The 25,672-nt window shown below is 35.8% G+C and overlaps 1 long non-coding RNA gene and 1 other non-coding gene across 2 annotated transcripts; both read right to left on the minus strand.

Moving 5' to 3' along the window:
- Positions 1-24,286, minus strand: LOC143411963 (uncharacterized). The gene is made up of 3 exons (XR_013092932.1): positions 24,186-24,286; positions 9,148-9,248; positions 1-213 (listed from the first exon to the last, which is right to left on the minus strand). It is a non-coding gene; the product is annotated as an uncharacterized LOC143411963 (long non-coding RNA).
- Positions 17,799-17,905, minus strand: LOC143379767 (U6 spliceosomal RNA). The gene has a single exon (XR_013088545.1). It is a non-coding gene; the product is annotated as a U6 spliceosomal RNA (small nuclear RNA).
- Positions 24,287-25,672: the final 1,386 nt, after the last annotated feature.

Genomic DNA, 25,672 nt, shown 5'->3' on the forward strand with positions numbered 1-25,672 from the left:
GACATGGAGGACACAATCTGTGGCGCTTGAGATGAAAAGTCACCAAGCAGAAAGCAGGGGCAGGCTGAAGGTTCTGTGGAGCATTCTCTGAACATGGACACCCCTACTTCTCCAAGGCTGACCTAAGAAGAGCAAAGTAAGGTGGTGCTGCCCCAAGCCCACTCCTCAGATGCAGAGTGCAGAGATGGGAGGTCAGCTGAGGAGAATTTGAGCCTGGGGGAAGAGAGGGAAGAAAGACAACAGTGAGGGTGGAGAACTGCAGAAATACCTGTGTGACTGGGAACTGTTTCAGCTAATCAGATGCTCACACTGGCTCCTAGACGCTTTCTCCTTTCCAGATGGGCTTGGCTGGGAGAGGAGATGCCTGCTTCCATTGCCTCTGCAACCTACTCCAAACACTCCCCGTTCTTGAAATCCCTAAGCAGGATGTACTCCTTGGTAAGCTCTCAGGCCACATGTGCTTAAGGAGATGGATTTTTTTTCAAAGATAAAAGAAAAAAAAATGTGAAAGCAAACATAGGTCTCTAAAGAAAATTTTCCCTTGGTTTATTTCAGGTGGGCAAGATATCTCTAACAAATAGATAATAAAATACAAGTGGAGTATCCCTAATCCAAACATCCAAAATCCAAAATGCTCCAAAATCTGAAGCTTTTTGAACACAAACATGATGCCACAAACAGACCATTTCACACCATAAAACTTTGTTTAATGCACAAGATTATTTAAAATATTCTATAAAATTACCTTCAGACTATGTGTGTAAGGTGTGTATGAAACATATTTTGTGTTTATATTTGGGATGCATCCCCAAGAGATATCATTATATATACAAACATTCCAAAACTTGAAAATGTCCCAAATGTCTGAAATACTGTGGTCACAAGCATTTCAGGCAAGAAGAGACTCAACCTGTAACTAATTTTCTGAGTTGTACCTCAGGAGGACCTGCTATTAGAAAAGCCTAGGTTAAAATCCAATTCTTCTAAATTCCATCCTCACCTACACCTCTGCCCTCCTTTCTTATTTCTTACACCAAGTAACTTTACATTGCATCCGGGCACAAGTTTGTCCTTCGAGATGTTCAGTCTCTGGAAGACAGGAACCACATTAAGAAGCATCTTTGCATATTCAGTGCCCTCTGGGAGTGCTGTGTCCCCCTACTGACTGCTCCTGAGCTATTGCTAAGTTTCATAGAACTGAGCTGGAATAAACATTTGGGACAACTCATGGGGATGATAAGCATTCAGAAGCCTCTCGATAGACCTTTCAATATGGGTTCAGAGAAGTATGAATGTCTAAGAGGATAAAGCAGGAAGAAAGTAGGAAGGAACAAAGGACCTGAAGAACCAACGGTATCAGAGAGAGAGAGAGACAGAGTCCTGTAAAAACAAGCGGCATCCGCTGATGACTACAGGAAGAGATGGTTATTATCTGAAGACTCCAAAAGACTGGTGCATTGTTCTGGCCCAGTGCCAGGTGCACATGATGATCTGGCTGGGATTATCAGAGCTCTTCTGTTAAAGCATAGATCACATGTGTACTGGAAATGTGTTCTTTCTCTGGATTTGAGGTGACAGACAGCCATATCACATGCCATCCCTTTTTCTATCCTGGTCCCAGCCAGGCAATAAACCAAATCATCACCCAGTCTGTCTCAACCATGTGGTTTTCCTAGCCAGCTGAACAAAATATTTTCAGAATGTGGAATGTAAACAAGGTCCCTACTGTTAGCAATTCTGTGTCATTTGCTTGTGGTTTATTTTATTTTACTTTAAGTCACATTTAAATTCAAAAGATTGCCAGCCTGCATGATGCATGTAAACAAATCAGAAATATAGATTAGAATTGCAACTGATTAGTCCGCCATGAAAGTATCTGTGTAAATGGAAGAAAGGGGGAGGGGGATCTATTATGCTCCTGGGATATTGCTTCTCCACGGGAAATTCAATTGTGAAAAGGGTTTTAAAAGCAATGACTTTAGTCATTTGTGTTTCCTCCACACTGGTTCCAGTAAATGCTAATAGAACTCCTAGGCAGAACCTCCACCTGGGCCCATGTGATACAGCCTTACAAGGAGAATCAGAGAGTGATTCTGCAAGGAAAACTTCTGTGACACACACAGGCAGAAGGTGACCACAAAATATGTGTTGCTCCTGCTATTGAAGATTTTTTTTTTTTTTTAAGAAAACGCAATTTTCCAGGTCCATTATTTCCTGTGGTTTAAAAATCCACGTATCTGGTGCATGATTCTAAGTGATAAAGGTTATATGAACCCTCTGGTACTTACTGAGAATCCAAATCAAGACTCGCCTTTGTTTATAAATTACCTTGGAAACACACTCTATCTTCCCAATCAATAGGGAGCCAAATGAGGCATAACGATTCAAGATTTAGCTATGGACCTACACAAATAAAGTTTCCCTCTCACAATGCCATTAGCTGTACCTTTCCTAAAATTTCATTTACACCCAGTTTCACTATGTATCCTTCTTATCCTATTTGATAGCTGGTAAGCTAATATTAAAATTCACTGAAGTAGACCTCTCTTTGAAATGTTTATGGTATCTTTAGAATGGGGGTCAAGTAGCAGACTGAGGGTCCCAATGCATCAAGTGCAGCAGATATATATCCCTGAGTTCAATGTATTCCATCCTCAGTTGTTACTTCCTCCTTCACTCAATAGTAATTGGTTTCCAGCTCATCCAATTAGTCTCGTCACACTTTCTCAAGTGATGCCAGCTGTATTGTGATTCACAAAAGAATCTTCCTCTGAATAAAGCCCTGGGGAATAAGGTTTTGTGCCCTACAAGATTAGGCACCTGGGGGATTGGAGGAACAATCAGCTCAATCCACAAATTATTTGGATCATTTGGCAAAAGAAAAAAGCAACTTCCTCTAACAGGTGAGATTTAAAGAAGTTTTCATCTGAGAAGGAGCAACGGATAGCTCAAGAATGGAGACTTCAGGCACAGGGGGTGATAAAGGGAGAGGATAACCCGCGTTTCAAGTTGAGCGACTCTGCAGATAGATTTTGGTTCCACACCTGAGCATTCTGACAAGGAAGAGTGAAACTTAATTCTTCAGGAAAGTCCTGAAACCAAATAGGACACTCGTCCAGTGGAACGAGAAGGACTTTAGTTTTCCCACACATTTCTGGATGCTTACGTGAATATACATTTCAACTCAATCTCTCTTTGTTAATGTGGTGTGAAGACAAATCATTTATGATTGATCATAGAATATTTATTGTCAATCTTAATGGATTAATGTATTGATTTTCTATGCTTTCTGTGCCTAGATTCTCCTAATTTTATTTTCATTTCATCCCCCTCTTTTTATTCCCTATAGCACATGCATGAACAATATGGAAACCTGATTTGAATTAGGCACTGGCTCTCACGTCATGTTTCCGTGAGAACTGTTTTCATTGTGAAGAAGTCTTACTGAAAAAACACTCATGGATCTCCCTTGAATCTCCTTGATCTAAATTAAAACCACGCTCACTTGTTTTACTGTGAGAAGAAATATTTATTCTTCCTACTCGTAATTCCAAATTGGCCCATGAAGGAAAGGGCATCTACTTATACCCCCATCAAGGAATGTTAGGGAGAAATATTCCAGAGCTTTTGATGACAGTCAGCCATGTTTCACACGTACAAAGGGTCACTGAGCTCCATCTTGCACAAATCCTCTATTCCTTGATAGAAGGAAGAGTGCTCTTTGCTGCTTCCTGTCCCCTGAATGTCACGATGCACACTAATACCCATGCAGTAACCCTCTCCCCAGAAATACAGAGCCTGGAAAATCTTCAAAGAAAGGAGCCAAGACCTCTACTTTGGCCCCAGGTTAGAAATACATTCTCTAACAACACAGTTTTCCTGTGTGGTGGGGAGGGAAGTGGAAGAGATGGATCATTGATGTGGCCATTTTGAAAAGTGTGCCTATCATCAGTCCCCATAAGATAGTTGTTAATTGAATGCAACTGTCAGAGGTTGAAGGAGATGGAGCTCTTCGGCCCCAACACCTAAGAGACATCTATTGTTCCACATGCAAAACAAAGCTGTCTGAGGTTGTCAGCCCTTCATGAAATCTTGCCTGTGCTCGGCACTTTGAGGAGTCCAAAAGAAAACAAGCTTCATTCTCTCTCCTCCAGAAGTTTTCAGTTTTATCTCCATTGGTTGAATGACTCGAGTGACCTCACAATGATTTCCCTTTGGATCTTATTTTATGAAGTATTAATAATTATAATTATACAGTTTTGCTTTTGGATACTTCTAGCTCATAAAATGTGTTTCCTAAGAATACGATGAGGATTCTACTAGGGTCTCATCCAATTGAAATGCAGCTTCCCGGAAGGGGAAAATAAACAAGGAGGGAAATGAATTACAGTAGATGGGGTAGAGAGAGAAGATGGGAGGGGAGGGGAGGGAAAAAAAAAAGAAAAAGAAAGATAAAAAAGAAGAAGAAAAAAAAAAGAAATCCAGCTTCCCCATCTTGTGGAGCCAAAAGCTTTCCATTTGTGTTAAACTTTAAAAATAGCTTCTTTGTCTAAACAACAGGCACCACTTTGGCTGTCCCTGTAGCATCTGTGAGTGTATCCATGCTTGCTGCCATTCTCACACATCTAGTGTGATCCAGCTGCGCACTCCTCTCCCTGGTTCAAGCACATATGTGGCATACATTTTACCACTTGGGCCATCTTTTCTTGCTATTTAAAGAACAGCAACCAGGTCAGGAGGCCAAGCTACTGTGAAAGTTCATATTCAATGTCATTGGCTGCTTCAGATTCTAGTGTTGTATAGAATTTGGGGTATTAGTATATCTCTAGATTCTTTTTTTCTTTTGATTTTTATTTAAAAAAAAATGGCTGGCAGTTCTATTGATAGCATGTTTTGATAATATCTTGGTCCAGCTGAAAAAATAGTGTTTAGGATAGGTGTGGGAAAAGTACTCTTCTCTTTCAAAGGCAACTAATAGTTCCTCCAAAAACTAATCAGGAACTCCTAAGTAAAATTCGTGTTATTTTTTATTCAAAAGAGTAGACATATATTAACACAGAATTAAAATAAAGAAAAGAGAATATAATATTCCATTTCATAAAAATGACAAATAATAATTCTGTATATGGACTAATTAAAGGAGCCATAGACAGAGGAAGAGAGAAAAAAATAAGGGGGAAGATCAGGTGGAGACTGAGATACGGAGAAATCCACACACATGCAGGGGCAGGGGGAAGCTCAGATAAGCCAAGTGCATAAACTTTAGAGTAACAGCCCTGAACTATGGCTTTTGAATATGTTACCATTAAATAATGAAACATTTTTACAAATGGAGCATCAATGAAGAAATTATGCTTGGGATCTTCACTCTCAAGAGTAGATAGTGGAGGCAGAACTTGAGGCCACAGTTCTACCCCTGATTTAAAGAAAGAAATACTAGAAAATAGAACATTTGAAATGTGCAGTATTTAGAGATTGAGCTCATGTAGCCAGGAGTATCAAGAAGGTGATAGAAGGGAAAAGAGTAAGTCGTAAGAAACAAGGGTGTTGCTGTGAGCTGGTTTCCGTACACGATGCAGTCAGCATTGCCTATGAAACCTGGAGATCCACAATAGAAAAGGGCAGGAAATCCTGCAATAAAAACCCAACAGAGATTCTGGCTGAGTCGACCCCAACTCCCATCCCTCTAGCTTGCTTCTCCACTACATTCATGTTTCCTGATGAGGTACCTCCAGGAGCCTCCTTCTTGTGGAGATCAGTACAGCTCTGATAAGATAAAGCACAGAAGGGGGCCACAGCCAATTCACTCTGTGAGACTCAACAATTAAAGTTATAGGAATTTGGCACACTAGCTGTAAAACACAAACATGGTTACAAACTAAAATTACATGCATATGAAATTAAATTAAGTTAATATCAAAGGTAGTCAATACTGAAAACTCATCATGCCAGAGTTATTTCCTATCTCTGGCTATTGCTTATGCTTATGGGGTTATTTATATTTATTGCATCTATTCAGTGGAAATACTACACAATAATAACTTCCAAACTCCATAATAAGTGACATCAGACTGGTGGCTTGAAATCAGCCACAGTGAAAGTGTTCACACCACACAAATCAGCAAATTATATTCCCTGTGTGTCTGATTACGTCAAAATGAACCCCACACTACCATGTATATCTAAAAGAACAAATAAAAATTTAAAAATGATATTATGGTATGTATAGTTCTAATGAACTAATAAAAAATTGGGGGGGTGTACTGGGGATTGAACCCAGGGGCACTCAACCACTGAGCCACATCCCCAGCCCTATTTTGTATTTTATTTAGAGAAAGGGTCTCACTGAGTTTCTTAGCGCCTCATCTTCGCTGAGGCTGGCTTCGAACTTGGGATCTTCCTGCCTCAGCCTCCTGAGCCACTGGGATTACAGGCATACACCACTGCACCTGGCTTAATAAAAACATTTTTTTTAAAAGAAATCAGCAAATGCTATAAATCCAGCAAATTAATGCTTTTTAATTTCCTAGAGAACTAGTTGTTAAAACATTTACCACCAAAAAGAGGGAAAGGCAACCACACTGCCAGATTTCTGCCCCCAAAATAAAGTTCTGTAACCACAGGAATAAGATAGGATGGTCAAAAGTATTCTATTCACTGGGAGTTAGCAGCATCCCAGGTGTACATTCATAGTTTTCCCACCATCTGTCATATTGTGTTTGATACTGGACTCTTGGCCAAAACTCATCACACGGCCAGCCCAGAGTGCACACGGGGTGTTGTGAACACCGTGGCATCAATCCTGAATTGACACACTGCCCAAGCATGCTGGAAGTACTAACATCCGCATGTTTCCTCTCCAACGTTTCTCAAATACCCTCCCATCAGTGGAATGGCACAGCTGTAACCTTAAAAAGAGAAACCCATGATAAAAATCAATGTGGCGTGTGCACATGTGCCTATATAAGTGGAAAATGATTTCTAGAAATAAGGAAACTACACAGAATGGGTATTACAATGGGCACTACATGATAATTAGGCACATTTTGTCAGCTATATCCACCATTCCTTCTGGACACGTATTATCTTATCCTTCAATTTTTCTCCTTTCATAATTACTCAGTACTTACTTATATCTCTGTAAAGCTACAGTTAACCAGATACAGAGATAAATATTTTCCTGATATAGAAAATATTTTATTTGGTTTATTCCAATACAACCTAAGCTCTCAGGCATAATTTTCCTCTCTCTTAAAAAATAAAATTCTTTAAAAACCTTGGGCCTAGTAATTCATGAACCTGATGAGAGCTGAAACTATGAGAAAGCAACTACCCACCTACATGACATAGTTGGATGGGTATCACGAAAATCTTTTACTATCCCACTATTCCTTCATTTTGCTGAAGCACATAATAGAAGCTTAATATTTTTAAATGAATCTTTCATCAAAGAGAGTTTTACTGCTTCGTATTTATCTTGACTGCATTCAGGCCCCCCAAAATGATACATAAGCTGGGTATGTGGGACAGAGAATTTATTCTAGAGGAATATCAGAAACAAAGAGAAGTAAACATTGAAAAGGAATGTAAATAGGTCTTTTTTAAAGACAAACTTTGATTATTTTTAAATGTAACTGAAGTTGATTTCAAAGAGCATCAGGGATGTAGCTCAATTGTAGAGTCCTTGCCTAGCATGTGGGAGGCCCTGGGTTCAATCCCCAGTATTGGAAAAAAAAAAATACAACTTACAAATAAACTGAAAGTCTGTTTACTGATATGAATCCTCGGGTTACCTTGAATCCTACAGGATTCCCAATGTACTATATGGGTGATCCCCTAAATAATGGCCAGCATAAACCTGTGTTGGTTCTTAAGAAGTTACAGTTGTCTCCAATTCTGTTTCAGGGGCAGGTTTTGTCTTGTTGCGCTAGGGAGCATTGTGCAAATATCTGGTGTTTGTCCCACTCTGGTTGGACGTACTCAATGAGCAGCTGATTCTTCTTCTATGGCTGATTTTTTACAACCACCAAAGCACCCTGTTCAAAGCAAAAGGCACAGCTTGGGAACTATATTAAATTTTCTCCTCTTAAAAACTTTTAGATTATTGAATTCTCTCTCAATAATCTAAATGTGGAATTAATGACCTCACCCTAACTTCATCAATTTTCCACCTATCTATCATCAAAAAGAGATGCTTCCTTCCATAAACTATCTCACTGGAGAGAAGTAATTCAGATTTGTAATGCAACTAAACTTTACTTTTAAGAGGCTAAGATGTTCTTCCCTTCATAATGTCGCCCTAGATGTTTCCATTCACTATTAAGGGAGAGGAAACAGTTTTCTGGGTCTCTGTGTTTTTTTAATTTGGTCACATTTGTTCTTTATTCTTATTTTATCTTTCAACTACCCATGAAGAAAAGGACCACTTAAGTGAAAAACAAGCAAGATCTCAAGTACAATATCTGGCTTACTTAATTTTCAGCAACTTGCTCACATTTAATATAATAATATAAATGCATTGCTCATGGGAGTGTAAAACTATACAGCCACTTTGTTAAACAGTTTGACAGCTTCTGTATGTGCAAGTAAACATACACTTACCATATGCCCCTGCAATTCTACTCGTAGGTAGCTACCCCAAAGCAAAGAAAACACATGGTCTGTCCAAAGACTCGCACACACGAACAAATGTTCATAGAGCATTGTTCATGATAACAAAAAAAAAAATGGAAACAATCCAAAATCTATCAGCTGGTGAAAAGACAGACAACTGGTGGTATAAATATATGATGGGAAACTAGTTTGTTTTATCCAATAAAATGGAGACAAATATTGGTGCACCCAACAATATAAATGCACCTCAAAACATTATGTTAAGTAAAAAGCTGGGTACAAAATACTGCCTATTGCATAATTTCACTCATATGAAAAGTCTAGAAAGGGGAAAATGAGACAAAATGAAGATCAGCAGCTGCCTTGGGACTAGAGATTGGGGACCATCTGCCAATAGTTGTGAGAGAAGCTATTGAATTATAGAAGTGGTCTAAAATTGAATTATTGCAATGGGTTGCTGTTTTAGTCCATTTTCTATTGCTAAAACAGGAGACCTGAGGTTGGGTAAGTTCATAAAGGAATGAAGTTGTTTACCTTATAGTTCTGGAAGCTGGAAGTCAGGATTGAGCAGTCACATCTGGTGAGGGCCTCAAGTGCGTCATAACACAGCAGAGAAGCAGAAGGCAAGTGGGTGCCTGCAGAAGAGATAAAATACTAGGAGCAACCTCACCGCACAACAATTGCTCTGGCAAAACTAATCCAGTCCTGCAAAAACTATAGGAATCCCTCTTCGTGATTGAATCACCTCTTAAAGGTCCTACCACCTTCCAACACTGCCACAATGACAATCAAATTTTGACATGAGTTTTGGGGAGTGTGAACCATATTCAAATCATAGCACTTGCACAACTATGTATTGGGACTAAAAGATGTGTAAAGACACACTTAAAGTGGGTAAATTTCATGCTATGTAGATTATCCCTGAATAAAGCTGTTTTTAAAAAGAGCGCGTGTGGTGTTCTACCGTTAGTACAAACAGAAGGAAAAACAAGAAAATACATAACTATCTTTTTACCTTTACAAAAACAATCACAGGAAAGGTGAGAAATAAGCAAAGCAATTAGTTGCTTACCTGTAAGAGGAATGTGGGAGTAGAGAAGGAGAAAAACAGCACCTCTTCAAGATGCCTTTCTGTATAGTGTTTCTTCTAGAAATATGACCTTTCCTATACTCAAAAATTAATTAAGGCAATAAGAGTGGGACAAGAGAAACACAAGGGAGGACAAATGGAAACAATCATTCCAATTAGGTTACAAATGAATTGTAAAATCACACACACGGAAAACAGGAAAAGAAAGAACTAATCCTAGCAATGAATGTAATATTTGACTATGTGTCCTCAGTTCATGGTGGATGATCGGCCAGGGAGCAAAATTACAGACAATTTCTAATTCCCCACCCCCAGACTTGTTTTATGTAGAGGGAAGGATGAAGCAACTATTTTAGGTGTACTGAGAAAAGAAGTAAAAGTGTTGTTGTAGAGACCCAGAGCTCTAACTGAAAAAAAAATACAAATATGAATTATAAAAAAGACAAGAAAAAAGAATGCAGAGATACATAGAAAAAGAAATTGCTGTAAACTCACTAAAATATATATGTTTACATGTATCTGTATTTATCTACATGTAGTCATGCAGGCCCACGTGTATTTGTATGTATGTATATAGGAGGAAACATCCTTGTTCTCTCAACCTAAAGGTACAGAAACAAAGATTTTCCAGAAGCAGTGAGCATATCTTGCACCAGATCTTGGTCCCTATTAACTTCCCTGAACTAAGACACTTCATAAAAATGATTGAATTTGAGACTAAAGAATATAACCACAAGATAAGTCTGGGTAATCTTTTTCTGCCAGACATTAAGTGCCTCAAATGACTAGGGTTATCACATATCATAAGAACAAAGGAGCCCACTAGTAAGGGCTTCACTAGCCAAACCTAGGGCAACTGAGCACCAAAATAATTAAGTACAGTAGTAAATTATAAACTATGAGTCCACCCCTATGATAAACACATAATAATCACTGTTCCTTCCTAACAACAGGTAAAAACCTGAAAGATCCACTCTTCTTAGACCCATGAGAGAAGTGAGATCATAACCAATGCATGGCCACAGGGAATACTGATGCTCCCCAAATTAGCAAATAGCGAGAATCATGACTTAATAGAGCAGAAACACAGGATTAGAAACCTTCCCAAGAACCATTGCCAAGGCAGGAAATCCTAAACTGTATTTGAGGAATCACTAGATGCTGAGTGTGAGCAAGACTTGGAGTAAAATCTCCAGGGGGGTCCCAGTTTTAAAGGGGCCTCACACATTTGTGGGCTTCACCTCCTGGAGCTTTACCAGGTTTTCTTTTTCTTTTCTTTTTTTTTTTTCCTCCCAGGACTGAGGACAGAACCCAGGGGCTTACCCGTGATAGGCAAGCACTCTGCCAATGAGCTAAATCCCAACCCCTACCCACATAGTGACTACTGGGGGGAAAAAATCCCTTTGTACTTTCAGAAGAGAGAGAGGAAAAGGAATAATTTTGAAATGTGCCAGAGCATTCTATTCTTAACAAAATCTAATCCTCAGGAGAAACTTTAACCAGTCTAACCTGCTTGAGTTGTATCAGAGCCTAACTAACTTAGGGGGAGGAAAACAACCCACTTTAGCTTCGTCCAGCCATCCTATCCCTTCCACAAAAGTGAAATTTAGGAAGAAGTTATGAAGTTCACAGTCCAGAGGAGCAGGTTTCCTAAAAGACTGAGGTCTATGCAAGGACTGTAGAAGGCTTCCTCAACTCTACAACTTAATACCGCTTTATCAGTGGCTTATTTATAAAAATTCTTTTACTCAATACATAATTCAATCTATCAAAAATTTGCAAAGCATACTAGGAAAAAACATAGTTTAAAGAGACAGAGCTATGAGAATCACACCCAGAAAAGGCAGGAATATTGGAATTATTAAATCGGAGAATTAAAACAACCATGATTAATAGCCAAGAGTTCCAATGGATAAAGTTGACAGCATGTGTGAGCAGACGGGCAATGCAAGTGGAAAGTTGTAAATTCCAAGAAAGGAACAAAAAGAAATGCTAGAGATGAAAAACACTGTAAGAGAAATGAATAATGCCTTTGATGGGCAGATTAATAGACTGTACATGGCTGAGGAAAAATCTCTGAGCTTGATATTTCAACAGAAATCTCCAAAACTAAAAAATAGAAAAAAGGCTGGGGCAGGGGGAGGTGGAACAGCCAAGTCTGTGACACACCCTATAATCCCAGCAGCTCAGGAGACTGAGGCAGGAGGACTGCAAGTTCAAATCCAGCCTCAACAACCTAATAAGGCCCTAAGCAACTTAGTAAAACCCTGTCTCAAAAAAAGAGAGATAGAGAGAGAGAGAGAGAGAGAGAGAGAAGAAGAAGAAGAAGAAGAAGAAGAAGAGGAGGAGGAGGAGGAGGAGGAGGAGGAGGAGGAGGAGGAGGAGGAGAAAAGAAAAACCAGTATAGGACATGGCTTAGTGGTTAAACACCCCTGGTTCAATCTCTGGTACAAAGTAAAAAAGCAGCAAAACTGTGAGACCACTCTTACAGGTATAGATGGACTTAATAGGAACGTAAGCAGAAGATGAAAAAAGAAAGGAACAGAAGAAATATTGGGAATAATGATGATGATGATTGAGATTTTTCCCCCAAATTAACAAGTTAACATCAGACACAAATCACAAATCGAGAAATCTCAGAGAACACTAATTAGGATAAATATAATTCTCTCTCTCTCTCTCTCTCTCTCTCTCTCTCTCTCTCTCTCTCTCTTTCTCTCCATCTCTTCTCCTCTTTCCCCTCTTTCTTTTTCTTTCGCTCCCTTTCTCTCTCAGGCATATCACATTCAAATTACAGAAAGTCAGAGAAAGAGAAAAAAATCCTGAAAGATGCCAGAAAAAAAAATTTTAAGAATTTACCCATAGAGGAGTGAAAATAAAAATTACATGTGATTTCACTTTAGAAACAATGCAAGCAGAAAGTGGAATGATACATTCAAAGTATTGAGAGGAATGAACTCACTATCCTAGAATTCTGTTCCTGCAAAATTGTCTCTGAAAAGTAAAGAAGAAATGAAGACTTTCTCACACAAACAAAAAGTGAGGGAATATGTTACCAATATACCTGCCTTGTCAGGAATGTGGAAAGAAGTTCTTCAAGGAGAAGGAAAGTGATATGTCAGAAATTCAGACTGACATAAGAAAAAGTTTTAAAAACTCAGAGAAATTGAATAAGTGAGAGGAAAAGAAAAACATTTCTTATTGTTTGTTGATGCAACAGATTAAAGTTTGCTTCAGACAATGAAGGCAACAATGTATTCAGCTGTATGTGCATGCACATGTGAGTCACAGCAATGATGAAACAGACTGCAGGGAGTAATTATTTTCATGACCAGAAAAGCAGCTTAATGTTATGTGAACCGGATTAGAATTAGTTATAATTATGTATTGCAAACACTAGGATGATCACTGAATAATAAAAACATGATTAATATGGCTAAGAAAGGAGAGAAAGTAAAATCATATCATTAAAACCATCAAATCATATCATATCAATTAAAACCAAAAATAGGCAGAAATGGAGTAGACAATAATAGGAGTAAATAACAAGTGCAACAAATTAAAAAAACAGTAATAATTATGGTAAATAATAATCAATAATATCAATAATCCTTTGAAAATCAATGGTCTAAATGGACCAATTAGTAGATACTGTCACAGTGGGTCAAAAAATCTGTATCTATATATCTTACCTACAAGAACCCCATTGTAAATATAAAGACACTTATAGGTTAAAATAAATAAATAGATGAAGGAAAATATACCATACTAACATTAATCAAAAGAAAGTAAGAATAGCTATATTGATTTCAGACATAACTGTTATCAGAGTAAGAAAAGTCACCAGGGATGAAGAGGGACGTTACAGGACTGAGGTGGTAACTCAGTGGTAGAGCACTTGCCTAGCACATGTGAGGCACTGGGCTGGAACCTCAGCACCACATAAAAGAAAATAAATAAAATAAAGGTACTTTCCATCTACAACTAAAATCATTTTTAAAAAGCAGACACCTCTTATTTAAAAAGACACCTCCTATTTTAAAAAAAAAATATGCATTACATAATGATAAATGGGTCAAACCCCCAGCTAACAACAGAGTATCAAAATGCATGAGACAAAACTGATGGAAATAGAAAAGTAGATAAATCCACTATTCTAGTTGAATATTTCAAGATTTTTCTATCAGAACTCAGCACCATCAATCAACCAGACATAACTGACATCTATAAACTACTTTATCCAAAGAGAAAAACCAACAAAACAAAAAGCTCAGTATAACTGTTGTGTTATTGAAGTCCTGTTCTTTTTTAATTGATAATATATATATATATATATATATATATATATATATATATATATATATATATATATAATGTGTATGACACTATGTGTTGAAATATGTACATTGTGCAAGGAATAAATCAAGCTAATTAACAAGTGCGTTATCTCACATAATTTTTTTTGTGATGAAACACTTAAAATCTCTTCTTGCAGCAATTATGCAATACATTGTTATTAACTATAGTTATCCTGTAGTACAATAGATCTCTTGAACTTATTTATTACTTTCATCTAACAAATAGCCATTTTCCAACTCTAGTGCTCTCTCCTCATTTACTACTTGCACTTGATATTCTATTTTAAGAAGAAGCCCTCCCTATTTTTCCTAGTTATTCATGTATTTATTGCAGATATGGACCCATAAAAGAGTTTTCTCAATGATTTATAAGTCCCTGCTCTGACTCTAGTGGTACTTAATTATTTTGGTCTTTGAAGCATTCGGATCATTCATATACATGTGATGGAGTTTAAGTTGGTATAACTACATCAGAAAACTGTCAGAATCTACTAAAGCTTTAGATAAAACTACCTTGTCTCCCTCCATACACACACATCTAGACATGTTCTTGAACATTCTTAGCACCAAAGTCTTAATAACCCTATGCAGGAAACTACCCAAAGGCCCACCAACAAGAAAATGAATGAATACTCTAGTATCTTTACCCAATACAACATTATGCAATGATAAGAATACACAAACCACAGCTCACCGAAAAAATGAAACAAGCCTAAAGCCAGACCACACGCAAGGATATCCATAGTGTGTGATTCCATGTACAGACACAAAACTGTCGAAATAAGTTTACGGTGCTATTAAACAGTTGTGGTGGGGGGATATGCACTTTTTAAACATGTCAAAGTCATTTTTAAAAAAGGAAAAATTCAAGAATGAGAGAGGCTAAAGAAGCATGAAAATTAAATTCAATTTCTAATCAGAACCTATGTTTTGCACAAAAGAGAGGAAAATACTAAAGGCTCTCATTAAGTCAATCAATAAAATAGAAATACAAATGGTAGATTAAAGTATTTTGTCAATGATGAATTTACTAATTGGGTAAACTAGAAGTAGATATATTTCTAGACATCTACAACTTACCAAGATGAAATCATGAAGAAATAGGAAATCTAAACAGATCTATAATGAGCAAGGAAATTGAATCAGCAATAAAACATCTCTTATCAAAGAGAAGTCCAGGACCCGATGTCTTCAAAGCTGAATTCTGGAACTCTTTCAAGAAATCTTAGAGAGAAAACTTTCAAGCTCATTTTGCAAGGCTCATTATCCAGACACTAAAGTCAGACAAGGACACTATAAGAAAACATAATTAAACACCTATATCTCTGATGAACATAAAAAAAAATCTCAACAAAACATTAACAAGCTGAATTCAACAGCACATTAAAATGATCATTTGCCACAATCAAGCGGGATTTATTCCTGGGATATAAGAATAGTTTAAAATACACAAATAAATAAATAAATGTAAAATACCACATTAACAGAATGAAGCATGAAAACCATATGATTATCCCAGTAGATGTGGGAAAAAAACATTTGACAAAATTTAACATCCTTGCATGATTATAAAAAATTACATTAAAAAGGTACATATACACATGATCTACTTTACACATTAAAAACCATCTGTCTCCATCCCATAGATACTATTTTAGTCAATGAGGAAAAATTAAAAGCTTTTCTTCTAAAATCAGAAATAAGATAAGGATGCCTACTCTTTTCACTTCTATTCAACATTGTTCTGGAAGTCTTAAAGCAATTAGATAAGTGAAAGGCATTTTTAAAGGCATCCAAATGATCTATGTTTGCAGATGATATGATTTTATATATAGAAAATCCTAAAGATTCCACCAAAAAATGTTAGAATGAAAGAATTCAATAGTTAGAATACAAAATCATTGTACAAAAATCAGTATTTTTTCTATACACTATCAATGAACAATACAAAAGAGAAATCAAGAAATGACCCCATTTACAATATCTACCCCAAAAATACTTTCTAATAAAGTAAACCACAGAGGAGAAAGATCTATGCACTAAAAACTGTAAAACATTGATGAAAGAAGTTGAAGACACAAATAAATGGAAAATATTTTGTGTTCATGGACTGAAGGCATCAATACTGTTAAAATGTTCATACTATCCAAAGCCAATGCAATCCCTATCAAAATTCCAATGATTTTTTTCATAGAAATAAGAAAACATCCAAAAATTCATATGGAACCACAAAAGACACACAAGTGATCTTGAGCAAAAAGAACACAGAGATGTCATACTTTCTGATTTCAAAATCTACTGCAAAGCTGTAGTAATCTAAATAGCATGGTATTAAAATAAAAACAAACACACAAGCCAATAGAACAGAAGAGAGAGCCCAGTAAAAAATCAGTACATTTATGGTCAACTGATTTTCCACAAGGATGCCAGAACAGACAATGGGGAAAGGACAGCCTTCTCAATCATTTGTGCTGGGAAAGCTAGATATCCACATGTAAGAAGAATGAAGTTAGACTTTTAGCTCACCCCATACAAAAGAAAATCAACTCAGACTGGATTAAAGACCTAAGTGTAAGGACTGAAACTATAAATTTACTAGAAGAAAACAGGGAGAAAGGCCCAAGACATTGTTCTGGACAATTATTTTGGGGAGTGAGGTTTGATTAGATATACAGGAAACAAATGTAAAAGTCAGACAAAGGAATTACATCAAAATTCAAAGCACAGCAAAGTAAACAATTAACTGATTAAAAAAAGAAAAAAGAAACAACCTATGGAATGGGAGGAAGATATTTACAAACTACACGGACAATAAGGTGTTAATGTCCAAAACACATAAGGAACTCAAATAACTCAATAATAAGAAAACATCCCAATTAAAAAGTGAAAAAAAGAACTTGAGTAGACATTTTTAAAAAAAGAAATATAGATGACCAACAGGTATATGAAAAAAAAATTCAACCTCACGAATCATCATGAAAATACAATTTTAATCCATAATGAGATATGACTTCACATCTGTTAGAATAGCCATCATCAAAAATATGAAAGATCACAAGTGTTGGAGAGGATGTAGAGAAAAAGAAAGATTCATGTACTATTACTGGGATTGTAGCAATTATGGAAAACAGCATGGAGTTTCCTCAAAATATTAAAAATAGAAGTACCATAACAGCCAGCAAACTAGGTGTCCACCCAAAGAATATGAAATCAGAGTGTTGAAGAGACACCTCTTATACTTGAAAATTCCAAGACAGTGAATTTCAAGTGTTCCCATCACACAAAATAATAAGTACATAAGGTGATACATATGTTAAAAAGCTTGATTTAGCCATTTTTATGTACATGAATATGTTCATAAAACATCATATTGTATAATTTACATACAATTTTAACTCATTAACAACAAAATAAAAATTATATTTATTGTATTTGTTAAATATACTGTGGTTATAGAGAATGTTCCTAATTTTAGGAAATGTCCATGAGTATTTGCCCTCATGTGGTGTGTGTGTGTGTGTGTGTGTGTGTGTGTGTGTATTTCCAAATTAAAACTTTAAAAATTAAAGAATCCTGAAAGTTTCCCTTTACCTCCAACTCTTTCTTCTAGGAGTAAACTAATATTAACAGTTTTATATGTGTGTTTTTAGATCCGTTTCTGTGCATTTTTTATTGTGGTAAAATATACATAGCATAAGATTTAGTATTTTAAGTGCACATTTCAGGGCTTTGAGTACAAAGATGTGGAACTCTTCTTGAAGGCATGTGTCATCCTTGCACAGGGCCTGTGCCAATCTTCTCTGTGTCATTCCAATTTTATTATATGTGCTGCCAAAGCAAGTACTCGATGCATTTTTAAACATACATTCTCCTACACTATAAATATAATTATTTTGTACAAAAGAAAACAATAAACAGTAAAACAATATATTTTCATCACTATCACAACTGCAGAAACATTCAAGGATGCTCTTCAAGCAGAAAGAAAATAATAACAGATGAAAATTTTAATCCACGCAAAGGAATAAAGAATGCTAGAAATGGTAAACTTGCGAATATATATAAAAATATTCTTATTCCTATTTAATCTCTTTAAAGATATTTGACAATTTAAAGGAAACAAAGTGTGAGGGTTAATAATTTATGTAAAAGTAATACGTGTAACAATAATTGTACAAAGAACAAGAGGAAGAAAATAGAAGTATATTGCTGTAAGGTTCTCACTTGTCATGTGAAGTGATATGATATTGTTTAAAAAGAGACTGTGACTAGTTAAATATTGTAAACTCTAGAGTAAACAATTAAAAATCATAAAAGAAGAGGTTAAGCTAGTAAGCCAATAGTGGAGATAAACTTGAATCATAAAAATATTTGATTAATGCAAACGGATAAAGGAACAAAGAAAAAACTAAAGCAAAAAATAGATGGTACAGAAGGAAAATAATTATCAAAAAGGTAAATTTAAAGTCATCCATGATAACAATTGTATTGAAAGTAAGTGGTCTAAATACTCACATTAGAAGACACAGATTATCAGGTTAGGTACAAAATAAGATCCTACTATATGCTGTCTACAAGAAACAGACTTTACAGACATGGACAGGTTAAAAATGAAAGAGCAATAAAAGAAATTTCACAAAAAATTACTCCCAAGATCAGACGAAGGATAGGTAAATATATGCTATGTAAGCACTAAGCCAAAAGAAGGAAATTGATTATATCAATATTAGACAAAGTAAATTTCAGATCAGGTGCTCATAGTAATAAAGGGATCAGTTCATCAGAAAACAGAACAATGCCAACAGATCTTCAAAATACATGAAGAAAAACCAATCAAAATTATAGTTGTGGACTTTTTTTACATACATTTTTAGTTGTAGATAGACATAACACCTTTATTTTAATTATTTTTTTATGAGGTGCTGAGGATTGAACCCAAGGACTCACATGTACTAGACAAGTGCTGTACCTCTGAGCTAAAACCCCAACCCAGTTGTGGACTTCAATACTGTTCTAAGTCTGAAATCTACTATGCGTTCCTGACAGGATATACTGCCTCCCCATTAGCCCAAAAGCAATGGGACTAATCAACCATGAACTGAGGCATTCAAAACTCTGAGCCAAAACAAACCTTCCCTGTTTTTCAGTTGATTATCTCAGGCATTTTGTTATAGGAAAAGATCTATGTCTGGGAGCTGAAAACGTTTTTTTTTTTTTTGTTTGTTTGTTTGTTTTTTAATCTTTTAGATGGCTTTTAAAAATCAAAGAATAAAATGAGAGGTTTTTGACATTTATTTTTGAAATCTACATTAAATTTATTTTTAATGGATACATAAATACATAGAAATAATAACCTATCAATGGTGTACAGTGTGATGTTTTGATGTAATGTGTCAGATTAAACAAATCTATGTACTCAGAAAAAAAAAAAAAAAACTCCACCTAAAAAAGGCAGGCTAAACGTCTTCAAGTACGCATAGAACATTTATCAGGATAAAACCACAATGGACCCTAAAACAAGTCTTGATAAATTTTAAAGGATTAATATACAAAGTATTTTCTTTGATGACAATGAAATTCATTAGAAACCCAAATAGGAAGATATCTAGAAATGCTCCAAAATTTGTAAATTAAACAGCATGATTCTAAATGACAGTAGTCAAGAAAAGAAATCACAAATAAAATTGGAAAATATTTTGAACAGAGTGAAAATGAAAGCAGCATCTATCAAAGGTGTGGGATCATCTAAAACAGCACTAAAAGGGAAATTTATAACATGTTTACATTGGAAAGAAGAAAAGTTTGAAATCAATTATCTAAGATCCCACCGTAAGAAACTAGAAAAAAAAATAAGAGCAACAGAACCCAAACTACGTGGAAGAAAAGAATTAACCAGAAATTAATAAAATAATAAAGGCACAACAAAGAGAAAAGATCGATAAAACCAAAAGCTGATTCTTTGAAAAGTAGAACTCGTGAGTCCTTAGCCAAACTGGACAAGAAAAGCTGAGGACACAGTGGCCAGCATCAGGAATGAACAATTTTACACACTAAAGGTATAACAAAGGAATGTTACAAAAGTGTGCCAATGAGTTCATCAAATTATATAAAATTAATAAGTTCCTTGAAAGATCAGAACAAATGACCAGCCATTCTTTTTCATTCAGAACAAAATAATTTAAATATCCAACAAAATTATGATTGTAAACCTTCCTGCAAAGAAAAATCTGTAGGTCCAGAGGATTTTACTGATGCATTCTACCAAGTATTTAAGGAAAGAATAAGACCAATCCTACAAAAGAGTAGAAGGAAATGTTTTCCAATTGATTTTATGAGGCTGATTTTATCCCGATACCAATACTAGTAAAGAAATTTAAGTAACTTCACATCATGTTCAACCACAAGAATGCAAGAATTTGATCCCAATTAGAATAAGTTATACTTCATGTATGTATAATATGTCAAAATACATTCTACTGTCATGTATATGTAAAAAGAACAAATAAAAAAGACTTTGAAATAAATATGAAAGACTAGAAAGCTACAGACCAATATTCCTAAAGAATACAGAGAAAAGAATCCTTAACAACTTTAGTAAATCAAATCCAGTTCATGTAAAAATAATACATCATGATCAAGTGGGGTTTATCCTAGAAACATAAGATTGATTCACTATATAAGAATTAATAAATGTAGTCTCCCATATTAACAGACAAAAAAGAAAATAGATAATTGTCTGAAAAGGTGCAGAAGTTTTTAACAAATTTCAAGCAGCCATGTATGATTTAAAAAATAAACCCTTAGCAAACTAGAAATAGAAGAAAACTTTCTCAACCCCATAAAGGAAATCCACCAAAAACCTAGGTAATCCCATAATGTAAAACTGAAGTATCTCCTCCTAAGCTTGTAAAGAAGAGAAGAATGTCTCCTCTTGACAATGCTTTTCAAAGGTAGTTTCTAGTTAGGCCAGAAACCAAAATAAAGTTTAAGTTGTTTGGAAAGTAATATATAAAACTCTAATTATGCATTAGAAATGAGGCTATTTGCATAGAAAATCCTAAGGAGTCTACCAAAAGAGCAACCATAACTAAAAAGTAAATTTAAAAAGATCACAGGATATAAAGTCAACATAGAAAAATCAATTGTATTTCTCTATGCTAGTAGCAAACAAACGGAAATTAAAATTTTAAATATATACATTGGTATCACAAAGTATACATTCTTTGGAAATAAATTTAACAAAATCATTATAGTATGTAGATGAAGAGACATTAAAACTTTGCAAAGATAAATTAAAGTTCTAAATAAATAGTGAAGCATACGTTGTTCATAATTCAGTTGACTCAGTATTGTTAAGACACTTGACAAGTGCCCCTAAACTGATCTATTGACTCAACACAAAATCAATCAAAATCCAAGAAGGATATTTTTGCAGAAGTTTACGCAGAAACACAGAATCCTAAAATAACCAAAACAATTTTGGAAAAGAAAACAATCATTACTTGCTTTTAAGTAGTGATTTTAATACTGTAAAGCTAAAATAATCAGGACAACATGGTGTTGTCATACAGACACACAGATCTATGAAACTGAATTCAGAGTCCAGAAACAGGTTCACATATAAATGGTCAATTGAATTTTCCATAAGCTGCCAAGAAATCAATAGGGGAAAGGGTTTTTTAAAAATCCTTCCAGCCAGGAGTAGGGACATATGCCTGTAATCCCAGCAGCTCAGGAGGCTGAGGCAGGAGGATCTCAAGTTCAAAGTCAGCCTCAGCAATTTAGAGAGACCCTAAGCAACTAAGAGAGACCCTGTCTCAAAATGAAAACTAAAAAGGGCTGAGGATTTGACTCAATGGTTAAGTTTTTAAGAGAAACAATTTCAAAAGGATAATTTCTCCAGCAAATGGGCCTGAAAAAATTGCAACTTTATAAGATAAAAGAAAGCCACTCTTAACCCCTATCTTACACTACCAAAGAAAATTGACTCAATATGTATGCTAAACCTAAGTGGAAAACCTTAAACCATAAAACTTACACAAAATAACAAGAGGAAAAATCTTTGTGATTTGGGACTAGGCAAAGATTTCCTAAAACCCAAAGTACATAAACCATAAGTAAAAACTTGCAGATATCAGAATTTAAAACTTCTGTTTCTCAAAATACAGTTGAGAAGGGAAAAGACAAGAAACAGGCTGAGAAAAATTGCAAATATAAATCTGGTAAAGGACTTGTGTCAAAAGAGCACAGGCAATGCCTTCCTTGATAGGACTCTTAAAGCTCAGGAAATAGGCCAAGAGTTAATAAATGGACGGCATCAAATTAAAAAGCTTCTGCACAACAAAGGAAACAATTAGGAATGTGAAGAGAGAACCTACAGAATGGGAGAAAATCTTTGCTAGCTGCTATTCTGACAGAGTATTAATATCCAGAATATATGAAGAACTCAAAAACACCAACAGAACCAATAGCCCAATTAATAAATGGGCAAAGGAACTCAACAAACACTTCTCAAAAGAAGAAATGCAAATGGCCACCAAATGTATGTTAATATTATTAACAATTAGGGTAATGCAAATCAAAACTATACTAAGGGGCTGTGATTGTGGCTTAGTGGTAGAGTGCTTGCGTAGCATGTGTGAGGCCCTGGGTTCGATCCTCAGCACCACGTAAAAATAACTAAATAAAATAAAGATAATGTGTCCAACTACAACTAAAAAATAAATATCAAAAAAAATAAATGTAGCTCAGTGGTAAAGCGCTTGCCTTGCATGCATGAGGCCCTGGGTTCAATCCTCAGCACCACATTAAAAATAAATAAAATTAAAGCATTGTGTCCAACTACAATTGAAAAATAAATAAAAATAAAAATTTAAAAAAACTATACTAAGATTTCATATCATTCACTCAGAATGGCAGCCATCAAGAATATAAATAGTAATAAATATTGGAGAGGATATGGAAAAAAATGAAAACTTTTACACTGTTGGTGGGATTGTAAATTAGTACAACACTATGGAAATCAGTATGTAGCTTCCTCAAAAGGCAAGGCATGAAACCACCATATGGCTCAGTTATAGCACTCCTCAGTGTTTGTCCTAGAGAATTAAAGGCACCATGCTATAGTGATACATATATACCCATGTTTTTAGCAGCACAATCCACAATAACCAAACTATGGAATCTAATTAGGTGTCCATCAATGGGTAAATGGATAAGAAAATATGGTGTATACACAGAATGGAGTTTTACTAAGCCATAAGAAAAATAATAAGCACTGGGAGTAAAACTGGCCAAATTGTATTTTTATATTGTGTGCAAGTATAAATATGTAACAATGAGTCCCACCATTATGTGCAACTATAATGCACAAAAAAATATATGGGTAAACAAGAACTTGTAAAAAATTCTTAAAAATTGATAATAGAACAAATTACCTGATTTTTTTCTTTTTTTTTCAATTTTTTGTTTGTTTTAATTAGTTACACATAACAGTACAATGACCTTGACATATCATATATTTGAATCAGATGGGATATAATTTCTCATTTTTCTGAGTGTACAATCACATTGGTCATGCAGTCACATATATACACACAGTATGATTTTTTTTTTTAATGGGCAAAAGATCTAAAAAGAAACTTCACCAAAGAAGATTATGCTAATGGCAAAAACAAAATAACACATAAAAGTACATTCAACATCATTCACCATTAGGGAAATACAAATAAAACTGCAATGAGCTATCATCACTATGCACCCTACAATGGTTAGATTTTTTTAAACTAGTAATACAAATATTGAATATTGCTAAAGCGCTTGACAAGTGCCCCTAAATTGATCTATTGTTCAACACAAACTCAATCAAAATCCAAGAAGAATGTTTTTGTAGAAATTTATGCAGAAACACAGAATCCTAAAGTAGCCAAAACAATTTTGGAAAAGAGAACAATCACTACTTGCTTTTAAGACATACTGTAAAGCCATACAGACACACAGATCTATGAAACTGAATTCAGAGTCCAGAAACAGGCCCACACATAAATGGTCAATTGAATTTTCCATAAGGTGCCAAGAAATCAAGAGGGGAAGATTTTGCTCCTTCTTGTTCTTTCTCCCCTTACCTTTTCCCTGCCACACTTCTACCGCTCTCAACACCTGGCGACCAAGGAACTCTTTTCTCTTTTCTATCATATTCCCAGGGCCTGGCACAGAGCCTGACGTCGAGTGAGTGCCTGGTTAATATTTGCTGAATTAAAGAATGGAATTGCTTTTCCATATTCATTAAGTTCTTATGTGTGCAGAATCCGCTTGTATATTCTTTGCATTGGATTCTTTCTCTGTTCAGGTGAAGAACGTGCTTCATTTTGACTTTGGGGAGACTGTTTGGCCTAGTTTATAAGAATGGTAAGAAAAACAGAAAAACAAAGAGCAGAGATTTCTCCCATCTCTACTTCAGGCACAGTCCCAGCACCCCAGTGTTCATATGTTCCTTTGGCCAAGCTTTAGAAGCCAAGTTGCAATTGAACTTTTGCAATACATTCTGGCTCTTTCTTTTGCATTCGTTGATATTCACAAGCCTGCAAAAAGGAGGCCCTTTTCACTACTGGGCAGCAGAACCCTTCACTTGGTTTCACCATGATATGGGCTAGACTGCGGCCCCCCTTGAGGAAAGCCCAGATGCTTCTGAAGAATTCCTTGGGTTCCTTGAGGAATTCCTTAGTTCTTCCAGATGGCTCCCCCAGCTTGAGCTGGGGCACTTTGACCTCCAGGGGTGAGTACCAGAAGCCCATGTCACCCTGGAAGACACTGACGATATTTCCACCTCTTGAGTACTCTGATGGGCTTTTCCTTCAGTTAAAAACAAGTTCCCAGGTTCAGTATCCCACAGCAGTTAGGACGGAACACGAGGGCAGGGAGTAACGTCCTCAGTGGCAGAGGTTGCTACAGTTCAATGGGCCAGCAGCCAGGGAGATTGTTTTTTCTTGGAATAGATTACTATTTCTGCTGTGTTTCTTGTTGTTCCCCCACTCCCCTCCCCGGTTAGGTCAGAGACTCATAATATACACATGCCTTTCTTTTGCTTGATTCAATTAACCCATTTTCCAGAATAAGCAAGCTAGTTTCTTGTTTGATTATATTAACTCTCTCTCTCTCTCTCTCTCTCTCTCTCTCTCTCTCTCTCTCTCTCTGTATGCATGTGTGCATACATGAACTGAGGGATCTGTATGTGGCACACTTTCAGGAAGTTCCAGCATATATAAAATTATTATACTAGAATGTTCTAGAATTTTCTATAAGAATACTAGCATATTTCACATTTATAGTATGTGCTACATACCAGACACTGTGTTAAATACTTTTCAAGTTTTGTCTCCTTTAATTCTTATGACAACCATGTGAAGTAGGCTGGTATTAATTAGCCCCACCTCACAGATGCAGCTCAAGTTTCTCAAGGCAGAGCAATTGGCCCAAAGTCACCCCTCTAGGAGTGACGGGGCTGGCATTCAACCTCAGCAATCTGAGTCCAGAGCATGTTTTCATCTCCATTTATTGAATTCGATGGTTTAGTCCGTGGGCTAAGACGGTCACATAAGGTGGGAGGACAATA

This window comes from Callospermophilus lateralis, chromosome 13, assembly GCF_048772815.1.
Source record: "Callospermophilus lateralis isolate mCalLat2 chromosome 13, mCalLat2.hap1, whole genome shotgun sequence".
NCBI lineage: Eukaryota > Metazoa > Chordata > Mammalia > Rodentia > Sciuridae > Callospermophilus > Callospermophilus lateralis.